The 17,146-nt window shown below is 42.7% G+C and overlaps 1 protein-coding gene across 2 annotated transcripts in view; it reads right to left on the bottom strand.

Annotated features, from left to right (window-relative positions):
* Nucleotides 1-17,146, bottom strand: part of znf609a (zinc finger protein 609a) — a 38,252-nt gene that overhangs the window by 20,402 nt on the left and 704 nt on the right. The gene's annotated exons all lie outside the window — the stretch shown is intronic.

The raw sequence follows: 17,146 nt of genomic DNA, 5'->3' as shown, positions 1-17,146 counted from the left end.
ATTTATTCATCTTCTATCAATCTTCAAATTTACCATCATAAACCCAAAGATACTCAGTAATGAACCCCAACCAGAACCTGCTGGTGTCAGATCACACAGCAGAGACTCTGACATCAACACTGAGCTGAAACTGTGAAGCAGCTGAGAAGGTTAATATAGTTTATAATTATATAATATGTATATATATATATATTAATAATATATAGATGATAGCTGATTCAAAGTGTCCTGGAGGCTTTCGGTCAGAGAGCAGGTCTGTCACTTCCTGGTAAAGTGGGTGGAGGAGGTTCATCCCCCCCGACATAAAGGCCTCATTGAGGAGAGATCACAGCCATTCAGTGCGAGGCTTTTTCCCAGCAGCCCTCTGTGACAAGCAGCATGAGGGAGCAGACGCATCCCCGCTCTAAAGCCTCCTTCAGGCCACTTATCATATGAATGGAGCAGCGTGACCTCTGACCTCCTCTGACAATGCTGGGCTGTGGCAGGGCCATGTGAGCGAAGGGGGGGTGCGATGTTAACAGCCTGCAGCCTGACTGACTCGACACCGGTGCTAATTAAAGCTCTGGTTAACTCTGCATGAAGCAAACAGCGTGTCCACATGTGACAAAAAAATGTACATTTACAATTTGGCATGAAAGTACATTTTTTGCTTGAATTGAAAAACTAACATAGTAGAAGTAAGTACTTTACATTAACATGAAGAAAACAACAAATGATAATTGTCAATAAAATGAGAGAAAAGGGAAATTAAAAGAAAATGCCCCTTTGTAAAGAACCGACCTCACACATGTTTTCTGTTCATTTCAGTAAATCCAAATATATAATACAACACACATACTGTACATGAGCATTCACCTACACTGAGCATGTGCAAGCAGATGTAAACAGGAAGTAGATTTTCTACTCTTGTGCAAAACACTACGAACGAGAAACAAGCAAAGACAGTTTTTTATTAAAACAGAGAATGTAAGTGAAAAACAGCTGCTGGCAAAGACACTAAGGTCAGTGACACTGTCATTCGTTCTCATGTTGTATTCACCCCTGGTAGTCCAGGCTGATGACAGCCAATCAGGAGAGACCGTGGGTGTGACCTCATCGTTTATAGAGGTCTCAGTTTCCGTCCAGACTACAACACAACCCCAGAGTTTTCAGATTAAAACACAACCCCAGAGTTTTCAGATTAAAACACAACCCCAGAGTTTTCAAAGTAAAACACAACCACAGAGTTTCCAAAATAAAACACAACCCCAGAGTTTTCAAAATAAAACAGGTAGTGTAGGTAGTATTGTAGTAGAGGCTCTGAGCCTCCTCTCTTCTCATTGGCTAAATACTATTATTATTATTATTATTACTACTATACTGTATATTGTTTAGGCTGTAGATCTGAACACTATGTGAGTATGTATCACACCAGACTCCTCCGCCTGAGGAAGGCCCGTCTCCACCCACCTCTGGGCCTGTTTGTCAAATCACTTGAAAGCACATTTACAGATCACCATCAAATTCATTGGACAGCGAGGCTTTGATCCAAGGAACAGCTGATTAGATTAAGGCCTGGCTGGGATTTCCACCGGGGGAAAAACTTAGTTTTGTTTGTTTTGTTTGTCGTCCAAACGGAGAAAAAGTTCTGATTCTGAAAACTGAGGGGCGGGAAGGAGGAGGAGGAGCAGGAGGAGGAGTAGGAGAAGAAGAAGAAAAAGGTGGAGGAGAAGAAGAAGAAAAAGGTGGAGGAGAAGAATAAGAAAAAGAAGAAGAAGGTGAAGAAGAAGAATTGATGAAGTTCTGGGTCTGATTCCACTAAAGTCAAAATTTCATTTCAACATTATTAGTCATTCGATTCACTGGGGTTTCTATGCAGGTTGACCTTTGACCCCACGTGGCGGGAGCATTACACCCTAACTGCTCAGTCTGTCCAATCAGACGCTGAAGCCTGCTCTGCCTGCGCCTGACTGGCCGAGAAGACAGATGGTCGGACAGGAGGGGGCAGAGCTAATCCTGCTGCTAATAACACCACTTCAACCACTCAGACCAAAACACACACACACACACAGACACACACACACACACACACACACACACCCCAACAACACGCAAACACACCGACAACACACACACACACACACACACATACATCACAGACAAAGCAAACAGGCACCAGGACATGTTGGATGACAGACAGTGAACGGCTGTAACCACTATGTGATATTGAAAAATAATCAATTAATAATTTTTCACCAATAACTGATGTGTCAGTATCTCACAGCACAAAAGCTGCGTTTCTTCAGGAACTGAAAGGTTCCTGCGGCTCATTGTCGTCCGTGTTTCCACCGCGGCCTAAAGTCCCGGGAAGACTATGCAGAATTATGACTTGACATCACATTATTCACTTTGAGGTCATCACATGAACGAAAATACGGGACAAACTGCGTCCCGTATATATTCAGTGGGACAGGATGCAGCATTTTATTTTCAAATGATTCAAGACGATCCCATATTATAAGCGACGGGTGGCGACCCCAGCCACTCCGGTTGTTGTGGTGCTTTATCTGGTTCCTGCGGTGGTTCCCATCGCAGGGTCTAAATTTAGTTCACACATAGTTCCTCAAAAGGTTCCTAGGGAAAGTTCCTGCGGTGGAAATGCAGCTGAAGTGTAACTTCTTTACATTTATAATGATGTGAAACACTTGAGCTGAAACTAATGAGCATTTTCACTGCCGTTTAATCTGCCCATAATTACCTCCATTGCTTGATTGATTTATGAAATGTGAAAAAAAACAGGGGCGTCGAGCGGCTCAGTTGGTTGAGCATCCGCCCCATGTGTAGAGGCCACAGTCCTCGCTGCAGTCGGCCCCGGTTCGAGTCCCGCATCAGACAAGTCCTTAGCTGCATGTCATTCCCCCTCTCTCTGCCTCTCCATCTCCTGTCTCTCTCTACTGCACTATCAATAAAGGCACAAAAAGCCCGAAAAAAAAAAAAAGTAAACAAACAAACAAAAAAGACCTCCCACATTTGATTTGATTGATTTTCTATCAACTGACTGATTGATGAATCGTCGAAGTGTCTCAGCTCAGGCACGGAGGACAGCTGAAAACTGAGCCTACAGTCTGAATGTCTGATTTCCTCTTTTGAATCAACTTCAGTATTTTGGACAATTTTATTCAGGTTATGTTGTTGGAAAATGTCAAATGACATGCTGTCAGCACTATTAATATTAACACTATTAATATTAACAACAATTATGTTCTTTACCGGTTAATCTGCCAAATTTTTTCTTGATTAATCATTTGGCTACAGAATGACACACAAGGGTGAAAAACAGCCGTCAAAATGTCTTAAACACCAAGGTAACAATATCAGTGCTTGTCCAAGACATAAATATATTCAGATTATTATTGATTAGGACACAGAAAAGCAGCATCAGAGAAGCAGAGAATGTTTTTGCTTGAAAAATGTGTCCGGCAGCAGCTGATGTTTGTATCCGTGTTGTACATGAACAACACGACTGAGTGTCTCGTTCCCATGTTGAGCTGCTGGTTCTCTGACTAATTCCTAAGATGCTTGTGTTAAAACGGCTGAGTGGATTAACTGGTGGCTTCCAGACTGCAGAGCTGTTCTCAGATCAGACTTTCTGCTCAGCTGCCTCTAATACCACACTTAATTAAAGGCAGCGTAGTGGCAGGACCCACCGCGGGCTGCCCGCTCCGCTGAGCGCCCCGCCCTGCTGTCAGCCGCAGCCTCTTTATATGGAAATGGACCTGAGACGCCGAGCCAGCCGAGCTTTTCACCAGCAGCAGCAGGACAAATCATCGCGGCCGCTCTGATGGAAACTTGGCCCGGACCGTTCCACAACTCAACGCAGACGAGCCTGAACACCAGCACAAGCATCTTCTGCCTGGCTATAAACTACACGTCCCAGTCACAGCGAGTCCTCGCCCAGATATTAACAGGCTGTCAGGCCTCTGATGATTTACACCAGGCTGCGCTGCGGGGGGAGGAAGACGAGGCTGGGGAGACGCCAGCTTCAGCTGAGTGACTGCTGCTGCGCTGGCTCTGTGTGGACGGCTGGTGAACTGGCTCTGGGTAAAACTGGTTCTGTTTGAACTGGGACAGAAGCAGATTTTCAACTGATGACCAGATCGTCAACAGCTCTGACTTTCACAGTTACTGACTTACATTCATGAAGATGATAATTAGTTACAGCCAGGGGTGGTACACCAGTCTGTCACTGGTGTCACGTCCTCAGTAGTTACTACTGCATTATTACACAAATACTCAGGCTACGTCCACACAGCTACATTTTTGTTTTAAAACTCATCTCTTTTGCTACGTTTTCGTCTCCCGTTGACATGAGCACCAGAACTGAGACTTTCGGAAACACTGCTGGTCCCATTTTATTTTGAAAACTCTGGGGTTGTGTTGTAGTCTGGACGGACAGAAACTGAGAACTTTGTAAATGATGAGGTCACACCCACGGTCTCTCCTGATTGGCTGTCATCAGCCTGGACTACCAGTGGTGAATACAACATGATAATGAATGACAGTGTAACTGACCTTGTTGTCTTTGCTAGCAGCAGCTGTTCACTTACATTCTCTGTTTTAATGCTACAACTGTCTTTGCAGTTCCTGTGACTAATCAACTGCAGCGGAGACAATCTACTTCCTGTTTACACCGGCTCGCAAATGCTCAGTGTACCTGAATGGTCACGTGATGTGTGTTTTCAGGTGTGACAGGTGTGGATCTCAGCTACACACGTGAACCACAGAGTCTTTACCTGATCTCTACATCCTGCAGCTTCACCACATTCAAACCAACAAATATCCGAATGAACGGCGGTGTTTCCCTGACGATTCACTTTGTTCCTACACGACATTCACTTTAGTTCCTTTAGACTAGACCCAGCACACACGCTGCTCTCATGCACACACTTTATGACAGGCACACAGAGAGGACTGGTAGAGAGACCAACAGGGGTGGCACGCCAATTTGTACCATAAAAATATATCTCACTTTACGATCGCTAGTTAAATCAACCTCTCTCGCTCTCTCACCTCAGCCAGGTGTTGCCACATGTCTCCACTTTAGCCATCTTTTCAAATTAAAAGCCTTCTGCAGTCATGTAACTGCACCTTCATGACATTTCAGTCCTTCTGCAAAATGTATATAAAAAGGAAACACTGACAGGTTTCTAAACCAAAATGTGTGTAACGCTGATGGGGCAGGAATTCACTCTACAAATGCCAGAGTCATTAAAGACAGATGATTAAAGAAACAGCAGTGAAAGAATGAACAGTTGTTAACATTTCTCAACTCAATAACAAGTAGGGCTGTTGTGCTATATTACAATACAAGCAAACTATAGGGGAGAGCAAGAAACTACCACAACAAAAATCTGAGTTTGTGTCCTTATTCATTAATCATTTACTATTTATTTTATTTACTATACTTTTAAAAACAACTGTTATCATGTTCTGGTGAATGAAATTGATGGCAGCCATATTGACTCTATCTCTACCAACATGATGAGTTATTGCACCGTGCGTAAAGAACTGGGACAGTGAGTCATAAAATGGCAAATTGCTGATTCACAAACATGACTGGAGAGGTCCCTGCTGTGTCCCTTTGCATTTAGAAATCTAGTCCAGCACGAAAGCAAGAAGGGCAGTGATCTGAAAACTGTGCGTGACGTGGCGCTCTGCCTCAGAAAGTGGCAGCACTGAAGAAAAACGAGCGAACAATTGGTTTTAAAACCTGCGTGGACGTTGTCAGAGGAATTTAGTAACTAAATAAAAAAAGCACTGTTGAGACACCTTAAATCACTGACAGGATTCCTTTAGTGTGACAGCCCTGATGACGAGGCCACCGGCACAGTTAAAACCCATTCAGTTTCAGATGCTGACAAGCTGCTGCTGAAAGTCCTGGAAAATTAAATAAACCGAGCACAGTCATCTCCACCTCCACCACACAGCGCCGAGGAGAACCGTCAGCTGTGAGCTCAGATCTCCACGACACTCAGCAACAGACCTGCACTCGCACACTGAACCATCTCTGTGTAACAGAAATAAATCAGCCGGATGCAAATCACACCTGATATGGAACACGATGCTGCAGGCAAATGCCTGAGCTCTCACAGCGACGTCTGTTTGTTTAGTGACACTGTCGGATGAGGGAGTTTTGCAAATCGCAGGTTCACTATGAGAACAGGAGGCGTCTGTGTATTTATAGTCCCTGCTGTCATGCAAGAGCACAAATCTCCTCACTATTCAGCAGGGAGGGACAGTAAGTCAGCGTTATCACTCACTGTGGCCACATGACCACATCATGACAGAGTAGACTCTTAGTACTGATGCCTAAATAAAGGAGATGTTAAAAGACCATTAATACCTGAAACTACACTTTCATTTTGTGAAACTATAAAACTGCTTTTGTCTAAATTTAGCTTTTTTTGACCAAGGAATTTTAAACAATTTAGTAAATGCTGTTGCGTTCTGATTGACTTAATGTTGTGATCATTATGGCAACATTCATTTGATCCTCCCTGCCCACTGCTACCACTCAGCAAGCTTTTAGCTGAAGTGATGTGAAATCATGGAGAAAATCATTGAGCAAGTTCTACTGCATTTATTGAAGTGTTACCAAACCACATAGCTAATATCAGAATACAAATATAAAAACGTTTGAGTCAAAAACCTGGATATTTATCTGCTCTCCTGGCTGTAGCCTCTGGAGACAAATGATTTTCAGACTCTCAGCTCTGTAATTACTGTAAACGGTGAAAGTGACCATCCAGAATTTCCTCCACTGAAGAAGAAACCACGTTTTCATCTAAAAAGGCCTCGGACAAAGAAAGAGATGAGACCAGATCGCGGGTGGACTGAACTGAGGACTACAGGCTCAAATCCTGGTCAGCTGGTGGAACGTCAGAACATCTATAAAAAGTTTAAAGTCTTTACAGGGTCCATCAGTGTCATTTGTGTGGCCTGTTCCAGCAAATCAGTTCAAGGCTGAAATTCTTTCCCGGTCTGACCAAGGAGCCAATAGTGGTCTAAGAGATAACGTTAGCTAACCTCCTGTTACCCATATTATGAATGTGATCAGCAAATGCTGCCATCGCTAGCTGGCTAACTGTCAGCATAGCTGTGGGGCATATCACGGAAATGCTAGCGTTGGCTAATGGGTGTCTCTGGATTGTTTTTTGTTGACTGAAACGAAGCATTTGATTTGGTCTGGTAGTCCAGTCTAATCATCTAGTGGCTGTGACAATCGCTTACAGAACCTTTAAATGAGCTGCCTACGCTGCCTTTGACAGCACCTGTTCTGACAGCACTGGTGGAGCTGATTTGACCTTTGACCCCTTCAGATGTCTACGAGTAGTGAGCACTTTCAACAAAGAGTGACTTTCCCTAGGTCACAAAAAAATAGTTACTACAAATCTTTGAATCACAACTTCTTTCTTCTCCCATGAATCATCTTATGACCCTTCAGATTTGCCGACCCCAGGTTGGAAAACACTGTCATACACAGAAGTGCATCATTTACACTTTCTACGACTCACATTTTCCAAGCCATGTGTTGTACTTATATGACGCTGTTGCCTTGGTGGGTGGAAATGTTCATTGTGTTGGTTAAGACACCATAACTGGATCAGCTGTTGCCAGGACAACCTCTGACCCAGCCCGTCTGTGGCTGGTTTGCTAAATGATCCAGTTCATTCTAACCCTGAACTACTTTTAACTTTAGTTTTTAGTGGGTTGTAAATCCCATAATCCACTAACCACTTTCACTACTTCAGCCGCCTGTTGGATGTTTACACGCCGTCTCCAGATGACGTCTGCTGGCTGTGACCTGCAGGGGAGACGCGCTGAGTGTTTCTTCTGTTTAACATTTCTTCAGGCTGCCAAAACGTTCCCGAGCTGCAAAAGACTCTTTTAGCTTGAGAGCGAGCGGAGCTGGAGGAGACGATCCAAAATAAGAAGATAAACAGCTGAGGCACTCGAAGAAAAATGACGAGACTATAAATATTAAATCCCACCTTCATGGTTTTACACTCAGCAATAAATATGTCTGCGTGGTTTTCATCAAAGACGACGAGGATTTAACAGTGACTTCAAGTATCTGTGGAGACTGAGACTGCGAGTAAAGGAATAAACATTACAGGCAAATATCACAGATTCTGAATCATAATTCAGAAAAGCTGGATTCTTCAACACTCTGAGCTTCAAACAAAAAAAAGAAAACACTAAACTCTTCTGTTTTTTTTAACTTTGCTGTAAAAACTGTTACTTTCACTTTGGGAACATAAAGTTCAACCTTGAATTAAAAGCTTTGTCAAAACAAGACAAACGTGTTAGCGCCATGTCAGGAAATCAGTGTGATACAACAAAGCAGCAGAGTGAGATGTCAACGTCACGTCAGCTCAGGTGTCTGTTTGACGTCTTTAGGCTTTGGTTTGAAATTAGACGCTGAGACGAAGCTGCCGGAGAGAGTGTGTTTCTGATCGAATCAGTTTCTCCTAGAGGAAGTGGTCCGTCTGTCCCCGTCCGTCTGAGGTCAGACTGGTTGTTATTGTCCCTCTGTGTTCACCGGTCAGTGTCTGATACTGACCACTCTGTGGACAGAGCTCATGAATTAATCAGAAGTGAACACATGTTTCTGCCTGAACTAATCCTGATTTTTGTTCAGTTTAATCAGGATATGGTTTTAATTTAGAAACGATCAGATATCAGACGACCTCTCTGAATCCTAAACACATGAGCTTTATTATCAGTTTGCAGGAAAATAGAAAAATATATTAGCAACACTGCAATTACAGATTTGGAAAATTTTAATTTTTAATATGTGGAGAAGCTTAATGGAAACAGTGAACGCTCGTCATCAACAGTCATCAACACTGATGTCTGGAAATGCGAGGTGACTTTCAGCTTCGTGAACTGCAGCAGAAATCCAGACTGATCAGTCAGCGATCTCTGGACTGTCTGATTCCTCTGGGAACGTCCACAGAACTGCAGCTCGCCTCTACACCAGCGTCACTGCGGACTGGGACTCTGACTCAGCAGCTCAGTTCAGCTCCGTCAGTGAGAATTCATCCTTCATCATATTTTAGAAGGGTTAGAGTTTGTTCTCATTTAAGTATTATTTTCATGTAATAAAAACGAGTGAAACACCTGTAGCAGCTGGAAACACAACTGATTTCAGATCAATGATCTGCTCCTTCAAAATAAAAGACTGATGCAGCAGTGTGTAGCTGTCAGTAAATCACCAATCTAAAGCCCTGTAAAGGCCGACCGCAGCCACAACGCCAACGAAAACACCAGTGCAGGATGTTTCCCGCCAACAGCACCGACATTTACTTCAAAATCTAATCAGCAAATCCTCCGGTCCAAGTGAACGTTTGTACCACGTTTGAAGAAGTTCAAGGTGTTACGGAGATATCGTGTCCATGAGAATGGGACGGACAGACAACCTGAAAACAAAATGGCACCAGCAAAGGAATAAAAAAAGATGTTTTGATCTTTTGTCCAGTTTTATAACCAGGAAATATTTTTACAGTTGAGGCGATAATGTGCATTTTACATGCATTGGACAGTTAAACTGTGTTGCTCTGTGGATAGATGAAGAAGAAATCTGAATCACCAAGAATCCAATTGTAAACAAAAGACCTGAAACAAATGGATTCTGGAGTTTGTGAATCAGGAGATCAGTATCGATATTCAGGCCTCATAAGGAAGAAACTGTCAGCTGCACTGAAGCTTCTGGTTTCATATATATTTTTTCAGGCTTTTAAATCATAATCACAGCTCTGCAGATATCAGGGGAAAAAACTACCAAAGGCAGAAATACCAGACTCCTGCATCAGCCTGTGAGCAGCTGTCAGTAAATCACCAAACTGAAGCCACAACTCCGCCGAATAATGCAGGATGCTTCCCGCCAACAGCACCCATGTTCATTTCAAAATCCAATCAGTTCCTCTTCGAGTCCATGAACGTTCATACTGAGTTTGAAGGAATTCCCTCGAGGTGTTACAGAGACCTGAAAACATGATGATGAGCTCATGCACTGTACAGTTTTATACAACTGTGTCATGGTTCTTGTACAACATCACTCTTCAGGCCGAGCAGCTCCACGTGATAACCACGTCTTCATCGTCTCCGCCAACCACAGGAACAACTGACGCCTTGAAATGTAAAATCCTCGACAGGCATAAAAACAACAACCCGCAAACTCCAGCGGCAGCACAATGAGATCTGTAATAAGAAAAAGGCCTGGAGCCGCTGAGTGCAGCCTGAAACAGAACCCAGACCGTGAAGCTGTTCTCTGTCCTGGTGTTTTCTGCTGCTGGAGTCTGGTCCTCTCTGTCTGCTGGCTCCAAAACACCTCATCTCAATGGCATCACAGTTATCAGAGTGTCCAGTGAGTTTCAGCAGAGTGGGGGTGGGGGGTTTTACCCAGCCATAGTCAATCTAATACAGCTGTTCTCAACAAGACAGACAAAACACGAACAACGTCAGAAAACATCTGAAGACTCACAACACAACAGGAAGTGTTTCCAGGGGACGGTAAAGAGTGATGAACCAGGCTGCGACTTACAGTTGGTATAAACCAGTGGTTCCCAACCTTTTCCAACTCATGGTTCACTGGAAAAACTCACATCCCACGCCTGACAACATGGAGGACAAATAATCCACCTTCTCAGAGCACAAGTTTACGATGTGGTCCGGCTCATACATACAAGTTCCCAACATTGTTTTAGATTTTAGCAAGTTTAACGTTGTTAAAGATAATTTCATTTAAAAACATTTGTCTTTTCACCAAAATTGAACGATTTGGCAAATGATTTTCTCGGCCCACTTGCAACACCTTCGTGGCCCAAAGATTGGGAACCACTGGTTTAAACAATTTGCCTGAACTTCACTGTCACTGACAAACTGCAGCTTTAAACGCCAGGGGCCTGAACATTAGCAGCCGCAGCAGCTGTGAACTGAAAACCATCAAAGAGCAAAGAGCTGGTCATCCCCTGACCTTTTTCTCTATATATTTACTTCGACTCTCTGCCATCAACCATCAGACAAAAGCAGAACGGCAGAAAACAAAAAAAATCAGTGGCTAAAGTGAAGCGACATGTCGCTGCCTTCACGTCACATCGTACAGACGCAGGCGGAGGTGCGATCAGCTGAGAGGGAGGAAACCACTCGTCTGTGTCCTGGTTTTGGTTACGACATCAGAATCTTGTGACGGCTACGATCTTTCCCACATGGTGAGAAAAGACACGTCAACATTTGAAAATGGCTACAAAGACATTTTCAAACACAAAGACGGGACAGATTCAGCCAGACTTTCTGTCTCTACCTGGTTTGCTGTTGAATGTGAGACTACAGGGCGATCAGCTGGGGTAACGGTGTTGGAATAATGCATGAATCCTTGGGATAAAGAAGGTTTCTCTTTTCCTGCCAACATGGTGCGAATTCACAATTAGACACACAACACTGCAGATCCTTGTTCACTACATGTTCAGCACCGGTCAGCGGAGCAGGCTCATAAAACACTGTTGCAGGAGGCACAGATTAATGGTATACAAACAAAATATGAAGACGCGTGCAGCCGGTCTGTTGCTCTCTGTCTGTGATCTACAGCATGAACAGTGAGTGAGCGAAGAGCTCGTATCAGCGGCCGTGCACCGCCTGCATCCATCAGGACGACTCCATCCATCCACCAGCAGGTGTGTGGCTCCGTCAGCTGCTCTGAGCTGAACACTGCAGAAGTTTAACAGCATCACAACACGGCAACACACCGCTAACAGTGCACATGCTGTTCACACACACACACAGACACACACACACACACACACACACACACACACAGACACACACACACAGACTGATTTCTAAGGATCCTGTTTACATTAAAACATGATGAGGGATTTTTTTGTTGTTTGATTAATTATTGATTAATATTTCTTTTTTAATCTTACTACTTTAACTACTACAACTACTTCTGTGAGACTCGGCTACAAACAGAAACAATGAATCTGATAAGTCATAATAGTTCATATGGAAACACTTCAGGACCAGTGAAGAAAATTTAATTATAGGCATCCAACAAGAAGTTAAATCAAATCAAATACAAAACATAAATAAGTTAATATAGAAAATACCAAACAGAGATAAAACCAATCCAAATAACAAGTCAATTGATTATTCACATAATTGCAAAACAAATCATATTATGATTATTCTGGGAGATATTTCAGTTGGAATGATTTTATTTTGACTGAAATGTTTTTAGAAATTATGATGTGATTTTTGCACCAACAGTCCTGTTCATTTATGTGGAGAATATGATCTGAAGGCTGAGGCGTCACACATTTGATCTTTTATCAACACAAAAACTGCTGCTCTTACAATTTGGATATTTCACTTGGTCGTATTGTGATTTAAATAATATTTCAATTACTGTTTGAGCCTTTAGTTTCAGCCCTGCGTTAAACAGAATGTTTCTGATGCCAGTTGAGCTGTAAATAGATTCACAGACTTTCCCAGAACTTTTAGAAAATCTGAATGAAAACCTGACGTTTGTTTCCACCGGGGCGGAGACTACGAATAATCAGCTGATTATCTTTCTGATTCTGTTTTGTAAAATGTCAGAAAATCATTTAAAATCAGCCAAAAGCCACAAATAGCTTGTTCTGTTCCGACCAACAGTCCGAAAACATTCCGCTTCAGCTTATCATCACATGTAAGAGGCTGGAATCAGCAAATATTTGGTTTGTTTACAGGAAATTGACTCAACTATTAACTGACTATCGAAATAGATATTGGTTTATTTTCTTTTGATTTGGCAAATTTATCAATTAACCGTTTGAACAAAGGTTTCACCTCTGATTTCCACGATGTAACTCATCTTTCCGCTGTGCTGGCTCATGTTGCTCTGTTCTTCAATAATATGATGCTGATCAAACGTGTAACTTCTATTTTTATTGTGTGAAATCATTAAGAGGACGTTTCTGTATCAGGAGGTGATTGACAGGAGTCATTGATCGCTGTTGAAGGGTTCAGTCTGTGTTCAGACGCAGGAGCAGCAGCTAAACTGCAGTCAACACCCAGAGATCTGCACCGCCCAGGCCTTTATCTCTCTCCGTCCCTCTAGTCAACAGGCCTGTGTCTCAGTCAAACATAAATTATCACACTGTCTTTGCAGTAGGTGGTTCAACTGACCTCAACGGCAGAGGACCCCAGTGTTTTCTGTGGAGCTGCCTTATCTCCACCTGTTTAACTGCTGGTCACACAGACGAACGCGACCAGAACAGAAGAAGCTCAGACACAGTTCAAGATACAGAAGGTGTTTAAACTGAGTACAACTCTGTTTCTGTTACACCAGCGCCTGGACGGCTGTTCAGAGACTGAAGATACTTATATCCATGAAATAAGTTCAGCTTTGAGGTTTTAATGGTCAGTTTAGTTAATAAAAGTCTGTGTTTAAAATCTGGCAAAGGCTCCACTTCCTGAGGCTTCGTCCACACACATCCTTCTAAAACTCAACTCTTTTGCTACTAAAACGTAGCGGTGTGTACGTTGCCTGAAAGTCCCACAGCTCATTTATATCTCAAGATAAAGGCTGCAGCGCAGACTCAATCATTAACTGACTAAATAATCTGCAGATTAGTCAAAAAACAATACTCGGCTGCAGCCTTACGCGAAAGCATCTATTCATACTAGAAATGCAAAATGAATCGAAAACAAATTGAAAATGCAACATGACCAAGTGCAGTATCCAAATCACCGGAGCAGCAGTTTTCTTTGATAAAGCTAAAACGTGTCACAGTGTTGTGCACTGTTAGCACCATCAGTGTTGTGTTGCCACAGAGACCCTCCGACCTACACATCACATTCTCCAGAAGTAAAAGGAACAAAAATCACATCATCATTTTTAGATTTTTTCAGCGAAGCAAAATGCAAATATGAGCATTCCAACTGAAATGGTGACTCACATGGAAACATCTGCCAAAATAATCACAAAGACTTTTTTTGCATATCGTGCAGCTTTATTAGAAATATATTTTTAAAAATTAAAAATGCAGCTGAAACCGAACTTGAAACTGGACGTCCCAGATGTTGTCCATCAGCTCAGGTAACTCCACTGAGTCACTCAACACTTCAGCCGTCACTGAGCGACCTCCAGGGCTGTTCATGCGGCAGAGGGGCGGGCGGGACGGTCGGGGTGACGGCAGGTCACGCAGCCCTCGGCTCCTCTTCCTGTCTGACCGGCCTCCAGGGAGGAGCAGACACATCAGCTCATTTCAGCTTCCTGTGGGCAGACCGGCTCAGTGAGCCCGATGTCAACCCGACCGTCACATAACTACAGAGGTCTGCTCTGGGCTGCAGATAATCACACGCTGCCGTTTTATGTGTCCACAGGTATTACTGTGAACTTCACTGGTGTGAGGGCTTATCAGGCGCTTGTTCATTTCTGTGGACTGTCGTCTCTTATCCACTCAACAAGTGTAAGACAGTCAACTGACATAATGTAGTCTGCATAAATACTTAATACTTAGAGGCTGTCCTTATAGATAAATAACCTCCACGAAAAAGTCTATTAAAATGGCACAATAGTATCACAACGTGTGATTTTGCAACAAATGCAATATCTCAGGAAAATAATCTACAATATATCAAGATATCCCTGCAAATAAGAGGAAAATAAAAAGGGTTAATAGATATGTACCAAAGCAGGAATCAAACCTGTGCTGGATTTATTCGCCTCGTTGTGCTTCGTCATGACAAGCCTTTAGTTTTGAAGAGGTGGAGCATTTTGTGCCAAAGCACAAAGAGTTATGAGCTTTTCTAAAGCAATGTGAACACACGTGCCGTTATTTCAACAAACCGTCAACTGGCAAAAGGCTGAACGGCCTGAGATCAGAGGAGTTCACTGTTCAAAGGTCTGCAGGAAACGAAGAAGACACCTCTGCTTCGGTGATGCAACATCAAGTAAACTTACACTACATGTGCAAGTGTGAAAACAAAAGCACTTCTCCAGTCTTAAAATCAGCCTGTGAGTCTTTCAAATTTCAATAGACAAATCACACGTTAGTCAAATGATCTCTGCAGTGAAACATCATGACACCACGTTGTGCTTTAAATCACTGTCAATGGTTATTAGCCGAACACTGCAGTACACTGACAGGTCTGTGTGTTTGTGGACACTTGTAGTCACAACCAACCTTTAACCAAAAAAGCTCAAGAAAACAATCAGCAGATTCATCAATGATGGAAATGATTGTTAGCATCACAAAGAATACGCTTCTTAATCTCCAGGATAATCTGGAATGTCTCTGGATGATTTCTTTATATTCTGATGTTCTCCTTTACAGTCCGTGTTACTTCAGTCAGAAAACCAACCGAGGGCACTCTCAGAAAACGTCCTTCTCTTTTGTGGTTCACTGCCTTTGTTTACATTTTTTCAGTAGTTAGTGCAGAAAAAAAACGTTTCAAAATATTCAGTTTCCTTTCATCCTCCACAAGCGGCACAGCTGTTACTCTCCAAACTGTTTTCACCACTATTCATATTTCTTCTTACTCTGCTTTTTCACGCATTCCCACAATTACCACTGTCAGAGAATGTGTATCAATGAAAAAAAGCAAACAAAAAACCCTATTGACACTGTATTTGAGGACATTTCCACATCCAAATCCTGACATCTTCATTCTCAAGACCACAAATTCACCGGTGCACAAAGAGGACACATCATTTAGTGAAAGTCAGAACGAGTTAAACGACTGTCAGGACACAACACACACCTCCCTCCAGATGAACCCAGAGCCTGTATGCTTCAGTGGATTTACTAGAAAGATAAACATGCATTGTCTATTGTGTTGAGTTCATTCACAGATATAATCCTCTCTGCTGCTTCTGAGTTTAACAAGTGAGTGTTAATGGAAATAAAACATGGAGGATAAAAGGATAAAAAATTAAATCTTACTTTAGGTTAAATGACCATCACACACATTTGCATTGTGACTTGAATACCTTTAAACCAAACTATTTCTACTGTGAGACATTTCTCTTCACAGTAGTTAAACCTAGTACCTGATGTTACAGGCCGTCAATCAGTAGCTAATGTTATGCAATTGTACTAACATAGTATTGAATCATAGTACTAGTAGCTTGTTTATGCTAACAGCAACAACACCTTTACTTTTGTATGCATTGTGGTCAAAGTTAGAAATAAAGTTGAGCCCGGTATCCCAGCTCAGGGGATATTAATATCATGTAGCTAGCCTGTTAGCCACGTTACTGGTTTGTGGAGGGTTGCCTGTTTGGGTGGTGGTGGTGGGGCAGTAAACAAAAGCGGTGCTTAAAATGCTAATAACGGGACAGGGGGGGGGGTCACTCAGGCTAATGGCACATGTAAAGTAACAGTAAATTATTGCAAACACACCAGTCACCACGGAACTGACTAACTTTGCTACCGTTAGCTGAATTAATCGGAGGGCTAGCTTAGCGGTCGGCCCTGGATCTCACTGCCCTTTAGCGCAAAGCTAACACGCACACCGATAGTGGCTCACAAAAAAAAACCACACAACACACACTCACACACACACACACCAACACCAACTTAAGAGACAAGAGTCGAATAATATGCAGGAATTAAGCACAAGTTGTGCAGCTAGTCCGAGGCCCGTCGTGGCCCGCTACGAGGCTAAAGAGATCCATTATCGGACGCGGTGCTGCTTCGCTAGAGCGGGGAGAAATGTTGTATTTTCCGCGCAACTGTACAATAAATGAACCATTTTAGTGGAACTACACCCTCATTTAAAGTGGAGATTCAATAGCTCAAGCCGGCTTTAACCCCCAACGTACACCGGCGCTCAGATCCTTTATATAACTGTTGACCTAACGTCCTATTCGTCGTGTGATGGACAATTACCGATGCGGCGCTTTCAACCTCCCTGTCAAAGATGGTTCCATTATCGGACAACCGTTCAGATTCCTCCTACTGCCTTATGTTGTTCTATAACTTATACATCATTGATTAAGACAACTAGTCATATAAGGGAGTATGAGGATGGAGACTAAATTAAGCTGGCAATTTGGATTTATTTAAATGTTATAATAGCATGAAACATGCTAAACATCCTAGCGGTGTTGTAAAAG

Source organism: Seriola aureovittata, chromosome 10 (assembly GCF_021018895.1).
Source record: "Seriola aureovittata isolate HTS-2021-v1 ecotype China chromosome 10, ASM2101889v1, whole genome shotgun sequence".
In the NCBI taxonomy this organism is placed as follows: Eukaryota; Metazoa; Chordata; class Actinopteri; order Carangiformes; family Carangidae; genus Seriola; species Seriola aureovittata.
The sequence above is the reverse complement of the archived record's forward strand: the minus strand, read 5'-3'. Positions and strand labels throughout refer to the sequence as shown.